The sequence below is a fragment of the Ceratotherium simum genome, chromosome 12, assembly GCF_057802395.1.
Source record: "Ceratotherium simum simum isolate JZ-2026a chromosome 12, ASM5780239v1, whole genome shotgun sequence".
NCBI lineage: Eukaryota > Metazoa > Chordata > Mammalia > Perissodactyla > Rhinocerotidae > Ceratotherium > Ceratotherium simum.
In genome coordinates this window covers 63763835-63771264 of record NC_141911.1, presented here as the reverse complement: position 1 = coordinate 63771264, position 7430 = coordinate 63763835, and the positions used below count along the sequence as shown (strand labels likewise).

General features: G+C 34.1%; 1 pseudogene; it reads right to left on the bottom strand.

The window, feature by feature from the left end:
• Nucleotides 1–4042: 4042 nt before the first annotated feature.
• LOC101392679 (DNA-directed RNA polymerases I, II, and III subunit RPABC4 pseudogene) lies at nt 4043–4222 on the bottom strand (annotated as a pseudogene).
• Between the last annotated feature and the right edge of the window lie 3208 nt (nt 4223–7430).

Genomic DNA, 7430 nt, shown 5'->3' with positions numbered 1-7430 from the left:
CCACAGGCAAACATTATCTTTATTTTCCTGGTCAGGAAAATTATCTGCCCTCTTTGCTGGTGGTGGATCATATCTATATATTCCAAGCCTGTTTGCTACACAAACATCCTTGAAAATATAGTGCAGGACAAAAGCTATCACAAGATATATAGAAATGTCATAGAGATTGGCCCTCCTACAACAAAACATTTCAGTATTTGTTTAAAAGCCATTGTGAAACATCTTGATAGATGTTTATATGAGAGGAAAGAACTATTCTATAGCCTAAGACTCCTGAGGAAGTGATCTCAATTTTTGTGGTGTGATCTTTTCCTGTCTTATGCCTTTAAATACCATCCTGATGACTCCCAAATTTAAATCTCCCAATTTTAATTTAAATATAGCTTAGATTTTTATCTCGAATTCTTGCTGGTCCTATATAGATCTTCAGAGTTTCTGTGTATAGTATATGATAATGTTATAATTTTAGTTTCCTGAATTTTGTTTATTTTTTAAAAAGCATTTCAAATTTTAATACAAATTTAATTATGCAGTTCAAAGAATTCCATTCCTATTAACTGTTGATTCTTTACACCCAATCTCCTTTATAATTTATTCTGTTACAACATTAGGAATTATGTAAGTCATTTAAATTTATAAGGATTTTAACATATGGTATTGTACAATATTATATTTACATATATCCTACATAAGCATGATGCATAAAACTAACCTTTCCAAATTAAGCACAAACTTAAATTCATCTTCTCAAAGAAGAAAATTACTGTGTAACTTATAACAGTCTTATTGAAGCTAATCTACCTATTGCAAAAGAGTTTGTATCATACAGATATGAACAATACTCATTGAAAGTAGCTGACTGAATAGACAGCTAAATCTAAAAATGGAAGTAGCTTCTACTTCCATGCACCAGTCGTTAGCAAGAAAATTCAATAGTCATCTCTCTTTGCATACAGGTTATGAAATAGTCTTGCTAAGTGTGGGAATATTATGACATAGCATATGCTAATCCTCTCTAAAGATTCTAAAGAATTTGACTAATTTAGATTTAGCTTTCAATAATAGGTATAATATTTTCTACCTAATATTATTCTAATTAAACCTTTATCATTGAATAGCAAGACAGATCTATTGTATTTCAGAAATTTAGATCTTAATTCTGAGTTTATCATCTACTACTTTCCCTTGCATATTTCTCTCTGCATAGTCAAAGATTACCTTTAGTTCTTTAATTACACTCATGTTTTCTATACAAATGACAGCAGCAATTATTTTTAAAATAGTAAATGTGTTAGTCCAACATTGGCTTAATTTATTTTTTCCCCTCGCATCTATCTTCACATGAATTACATGTTTCTGGTTCTTTTCATGCTTTAATAGTAAAGGTACATATGGATTTATGGAATGGTGTATGAAACAAGGACAAAACTACAAAGCAGAGTTCAAAGGTGTCCTCAGCTATATTCTCAGTGGACCCTCTGTTTATCCCTGTATTCAGATGTCTTGTTTGCTTATGTATCTTCCCTAGCAATCTAAAAATTTCTTAATGGGGATGAGAGGGGATGTTTCGTTTACTGTTGTATTGCCACAGCCTACCACAGTACTTTATGTGTTGTAAGAGCTCAATAAATGTTTACTGAATAAATAAATAACCAGAATTAGTTAGTAAGAGAAAATAGCTGCTAAGAAAACATTATCTAAAATTTTTTCCAGTTTTATTGAGATATAATTGACAAATAAAATTACATATATTTAAGGTATACAATGCAATGTTTTGATATACATATGCATTATGAAATGATCACCACAGTCAAGATAATTAACATATTCATCACCTCACCCAACCATTTTCTCGCGTGTGTGGTGTCCTTCAAGTCTTACACTGTTTCACTCTCCTGCTTACTGTTCCGGCGGCTTCCCATCACCAGGCCCTGAGTGAGCTGGCTTCTGCCTACCTCCGCCGCCTCATCTTCTCCCCCCTCCCCTGCTGGTGAAGTTTGAGTCTCGTGGGCTTCATTCTGAAGTGGGAATAAGACAAGCTTGCTTTCCACTCCATAGCCTTTACCCTGGCTGCTTCCACTATTTCAGGAATGCTCCTTCTCCTTGTCTTTCTATGGCTGCCTCCTCATCCTTCAGCCCTCTGCTCAAATGCTACTTCCCCTTGACTAATTTTCTACAGAGAACTTATTCTAGAAGGGGTGGGGATGCATGTGTATATGTATAGGTAGGGAGGCAACTTGGTTTTACACCTTTTCAGCTATCTCATTATAGGATATTTTATTCTTTCTAGGCCGGGCCATTTCTCATTTCATCTGCTGCTTTTGAATTTTTCGGAACTTGGATCTCTGAAGATAGCTTCAGGGTCTAAAAGCACTGTTACCTCTAGGTACTGACCGCCATAATTCCCCCACTTTGATAATGAAGCTGAAGTTAAGAGAAATGAAGTCAACTGGCCAATCACGGAGGGGCGGGGCTAGATTCGAGACCAGCTTCATTCAGTGCTTTTCCCATGAACTCTGCGTGATTTTCAGTGTGTCCAGGTTGTTGGTAGACAGCGTATTAGGGATGATTTATGTGCCATCTTCAAGCTCAAATTTACTCATTTTTATATTTATAGAGCACTATGCAAAATAATGCTTTTAAAACAATTTTATATATATTTTCTCAAAACTGTCCAGGTAGGTAAGAGATAAAATTATTTCAATGTTATAGATGAAAGGGGCCCAAAGAGACAAGTGGTTGACTGATAACAGTGGTCTTGAGTTCCAGTTGTAACATTTTTTCCATTAAACCTTCTCAGTCTAGTTAACCAAATAAAAACAATCAATTAAACTATTGATACTTAAAAAACCTATGTTGAAATTAAAACAGTTAAGAAAAGTGTAACTACATTACCCAATGAATTGGGATTTGTTTATTCATTTAGGAGACTACTGTAAAGGGATATCATGTATGTTGGGACTCTCTTGTCTAAAAAAGACAAGGTCAAGAGGAACAGAAAGGAACAGAAGAAAACCAAGGAAGCACTCTTAAATATCTTAACATTGTAGTACTTCATATAACACATGAGCAATTTGTATAACTTTATATATAAGAATGGTGGTAAAAATACATGTGTTTTTGAAAAATAGTGTAGATAAGTTTTTGAATTTCAGAACAAATATTAGCTATTAATAAAGTTAGAATATATCTAATCTTTAAAATGCATGTTAGGGAGGCCAACATGACATTCCATAATGATGGAATCCCGAAACAGATGGAGTATTATTGTGGTCATTGATTCCTAAAATCCTAAAACTTTCCTAAAATCAAAACAAAAGGTTCAATATTTGTCCAATAATTCAGTGTAAACCAATCCCTATTCTTTTTGTATCCTGAAAGCAGAATTTTTGTCCTTCATGAGTGATTACACCTGGGAAATTGCGCCTGACTTAATAGTCTGCTTAACATTTTACTTGGGCTTGATTTTGCTTTCCAGAAAACAACCATTAAAGTTTCTTTTCCCTCTGCCAAGATTTAAAAAATTGTCAAGAATTTTGTAGAAATATAGCAAGTCCTACAGCAAGTAATAAATGAAAAACAGGTCTCAAAATGATGTATGCACACTAACATCAAGTACATGGGTGTACTGTGTACCAAATGATGCTAGAGAGTTTACAAATAGTTGGTGACGTAACAGTAGTTTCTGAGGAATTTACTTAATCAGACCTTCAGAAGGCCCTAGAAATCTGCATTTTTTAAAAGAGCTCCAAATGATTCTAGGTTTGATTAAAAGTGTCTTTTGGGGAAGCAATTTTAACCATCATTGTGTGTTACATTACATGTTAAATTGTAAGTCATACGACTGAACAAAAAGAATTTCTTAATGCAAAGTATTAATATATATGTCTGTAAAACATGGTTTCAAAATGAAATAAAATGAAATCATATGTGTATAGTTGTATTCATACAGAGAAATACGCTAACCAAAATCGACATAATAATGAGAAATGTTAAGGCAGATCCAAACAGAAATGAAGGTATTCCTCTGAAGTCCCATGTCTCACTGAGCATCGAAAACCACCAATCTTTTAGTCTTTTTCTGATACATTTTCTGTATCCACATTCTCTGCATCTGATTGGATACCTGGATTTTATTTCACTTTCCCTGTGGCATTCTCTGCAGATACGTACCGTACCGTTGGCTGCTGCTCGGGGCCTGAACGTCCTTCTGGGTGTCCATTGTTAGTCCCTATGCAGCAGAGAGAGATTTCTCACTTGAGAGACCACTGTTTACTTTCTCTTTGAAAGAAAAGGGGAGCACAAAAAATTTAAAAAGGAACACAACTAGACTAGGTTACAGATAAGCGCAGTTAAAATAATTAAGGACTTTGGTAACTTACAGTCATGATGCTGTTACAACTTTTGATGCCCAGATCAAAGAGTATAGTAGAATCATCTGCTTTCATCACTGAAACAAAGAAACAGACAAAAAATTAAAAGGGAAGAAAGTGTAGTTATCTTGTCCTCTGCTCTCCTTGATTGTGAATACCCCGAGATCAGTGACTATTTGTTAGTTCTTTCTGTATTTTTAAATACCTCAAATATTTTGGCCAAACAAATACATGAAAAGAACAACAACAAAACAATATCACTACCTGGTGGCCACCAATGTTAGATGTGTTTCATTACTACAACAATATCAGATAAAATGACAAAAAGTGTGTTCTACTGGATAAAAGTAGCATCTTAGTGACTTAAAAAATGCATATTTACATTTGCAGTGATACACCTACTGGAATAGGAAATCCAGTTTTCTGTGAAAATAAAAAATTCAGCAGGAAAGTTTACTACAGCCTTTAGTTGACAAATTATTTTTATACCCTTTGTTCGTGCTCGTGAGAGACATTTATACGGCTATGATTCTAAAATCTATAAACCCATATTCTCATACCCTATTAAAATGAGCAAGACAGATTGATTTTCGTACACAATAGCATTTTTATGGACTCTCATTTCTTCATAGACCACTTAGCTGTAAATAATCCATGCAAATAGCAATTAGACCTTTCCTGGTTTTTACATATAAACATAATGGTTATTCAAGGAACACGGAAATTTTTCAAGCAATTTTCTATATAGAATACGCATATTTAAAACCATATATTTGAAAGGCTCAGTTAATGCTTTTGAAATGAACTACAAGAGAATTCAGAATGGTGAATTTCTGTCTGTATCTTTCTTGTGCAGAATTAGGTCAGTAACCTCTACATACTCTAGCAAACAAGTTAAAAACCTGTTGAATTTTCTGTTATTATCTTGAAATATTCTAAGTCTATTATGAAATGTTTAAAAAATTTCTTCTTAGTTATGGATAAGAGGTAAAAAAGTAAAAGATGTTCTCTTAACCACAGTGCAAGTACAGAAATTAAGAAATACAGTCATGTGGCACATAAGGATGCTTCAGTAAACGACGGACCACATATATGACAGTGGTCCCATCAGATTAGTACCATACAGTCTAGGTGTGTAGTAGGCTATACCATCTCGGTTTGTGTAAGTACATTCTATGATGTTCGCACAACAACAATATCGCCTAATGACACATTTCTCAGAATATATCTCCATTGTTAAGTGATGAGTGACTGTACTAATATCCAACTTAATGACCTTCTTCAAATTTTGCCAGTTGTCCCACTGATGTCTCTTATATCAAAAGAAAAAAAAAAAAAATCCCGTCCTGGATCCAATCCAGGATTTTACCTTGCATTCAACTATGTTTCTTTAATTTCTGTAATTATGTTTCTTTAATTTCCACACTGTGATATTTCCTCATCTTTTCTTATCTTTGGTATCATTGACATTTTGTGGAATATCCCTCAAGGTACACATCTGATGTTTCATCGTGATTAGATTCAGGATAGAGCTGTAATGTTTTGTCCTTTTCCGAGCATGATCACAGGAAGAACATAATTTCTGTTTGTCTATTACTGGTGATAACTTAGTTTAGATGGTGTCTGTCAGACTTCTGCTCTGTAATGTTACTATCTTTCTATTTCTGATTAATAAGTATTTTGGGGAAGTGCTGCCCTGAAAGTATAACTAAAATTCTTGCTTTATTTTGGCCTTGCAAAGGATTATTAACATAAATATCTGGGAGAATTTTATGTCCTTTATACAATTAACCACAAAGACGTTCAGACTTATGTTGAATAGAGGTAGAGAATTACACAGGAGTACAGGCAGAATGTAATGAGAGATGCAAGTGAGTTGGAATATTTTCTGAAAAAATTGAGTTTGTTTTCTTCTGTTAGTCTCTATATTTTCTGTAAAGTAGGTGGCAGGATATCAGCTTGATATCAACGAGGGGAGGAGATTTTAGAAATTTGATGATAGAAGGTGGTCATCCTGGAGATTTTTGAGAGTTCATTGACTAGGGAAAAAATAGGCAGACTGCCTAGCAGAAATTATACACCACTTGAGATGTTTGAGCATCTCAATTCACTTAAAATGAAAAGAGCATGGCTGTTTTATTTTTTCTCCAATCATGTTTTTCTCCTTGGGTGCAATCATTGAGTACAAAGTGATCTGGTTTCAATCAGAGATAGAAATTTGGCAACAAAGTATAAGAAATATAGAGAGGGGCAAGAGAATGATGAACCACTGTTTTTATATTAAGCGAAGAGAAAGAGAGGAAATGATAGGTGCAGCGAAGTTGAAAGGTGGTGGTGTCAATAAATTTGACGAAAGTATTGGTGGAATAATATCTGGAGTGAAAATACTGAATAAGCAATTTTGAGAAGTGGAAGAAGGTAGTTAGTAGTTAAAAGTTTTAAATAATGATCTTGATAACAAATATGTACATATAAAATATGTATATGCATATGTAAGTGTATGCATATATATGTATATGTACACATACATATACACACATATGTGCATACACACACTAGCGTGTGTCAGTAGGATAGTGCAAATAAGTGATATAGGATGTGGATAGTCTGATGACATTTTGATCTTTAATGGAGGAGAAGTAATAAATAAATATCCTGGTAGTCTCTGTAAGGAGAAAATAGAAGTAAGAAGGAAACCAACCCCATCAACACAGTTGCAGGTCTTGTGGTCATGGAATGAAGGAGAACATTATCCAACATTTCATAGGACTTCAGAGGAAGCACTCTCCTGAAGTTATAACCAAAATTATTATGCTATTATTTCTCATTTATCGTATCTCTTGCTCTCTATTTACAGAATATTTGTTGAAAGTCTTCTGTTTGGAATTATGAAAAATTCTTTTGCTTATGTCATGACTGTGTAACCTGAAGATAGTCATCCTTCTGAAAGCCGACGGCAGCCTGTTTATCCTCGGCCGCTGCTCCTTCTCCCATCCCACATTAATATAATATTAACGTTGCACTGTTGCCGTTGTGACTACAATAAGCCAGAAATAT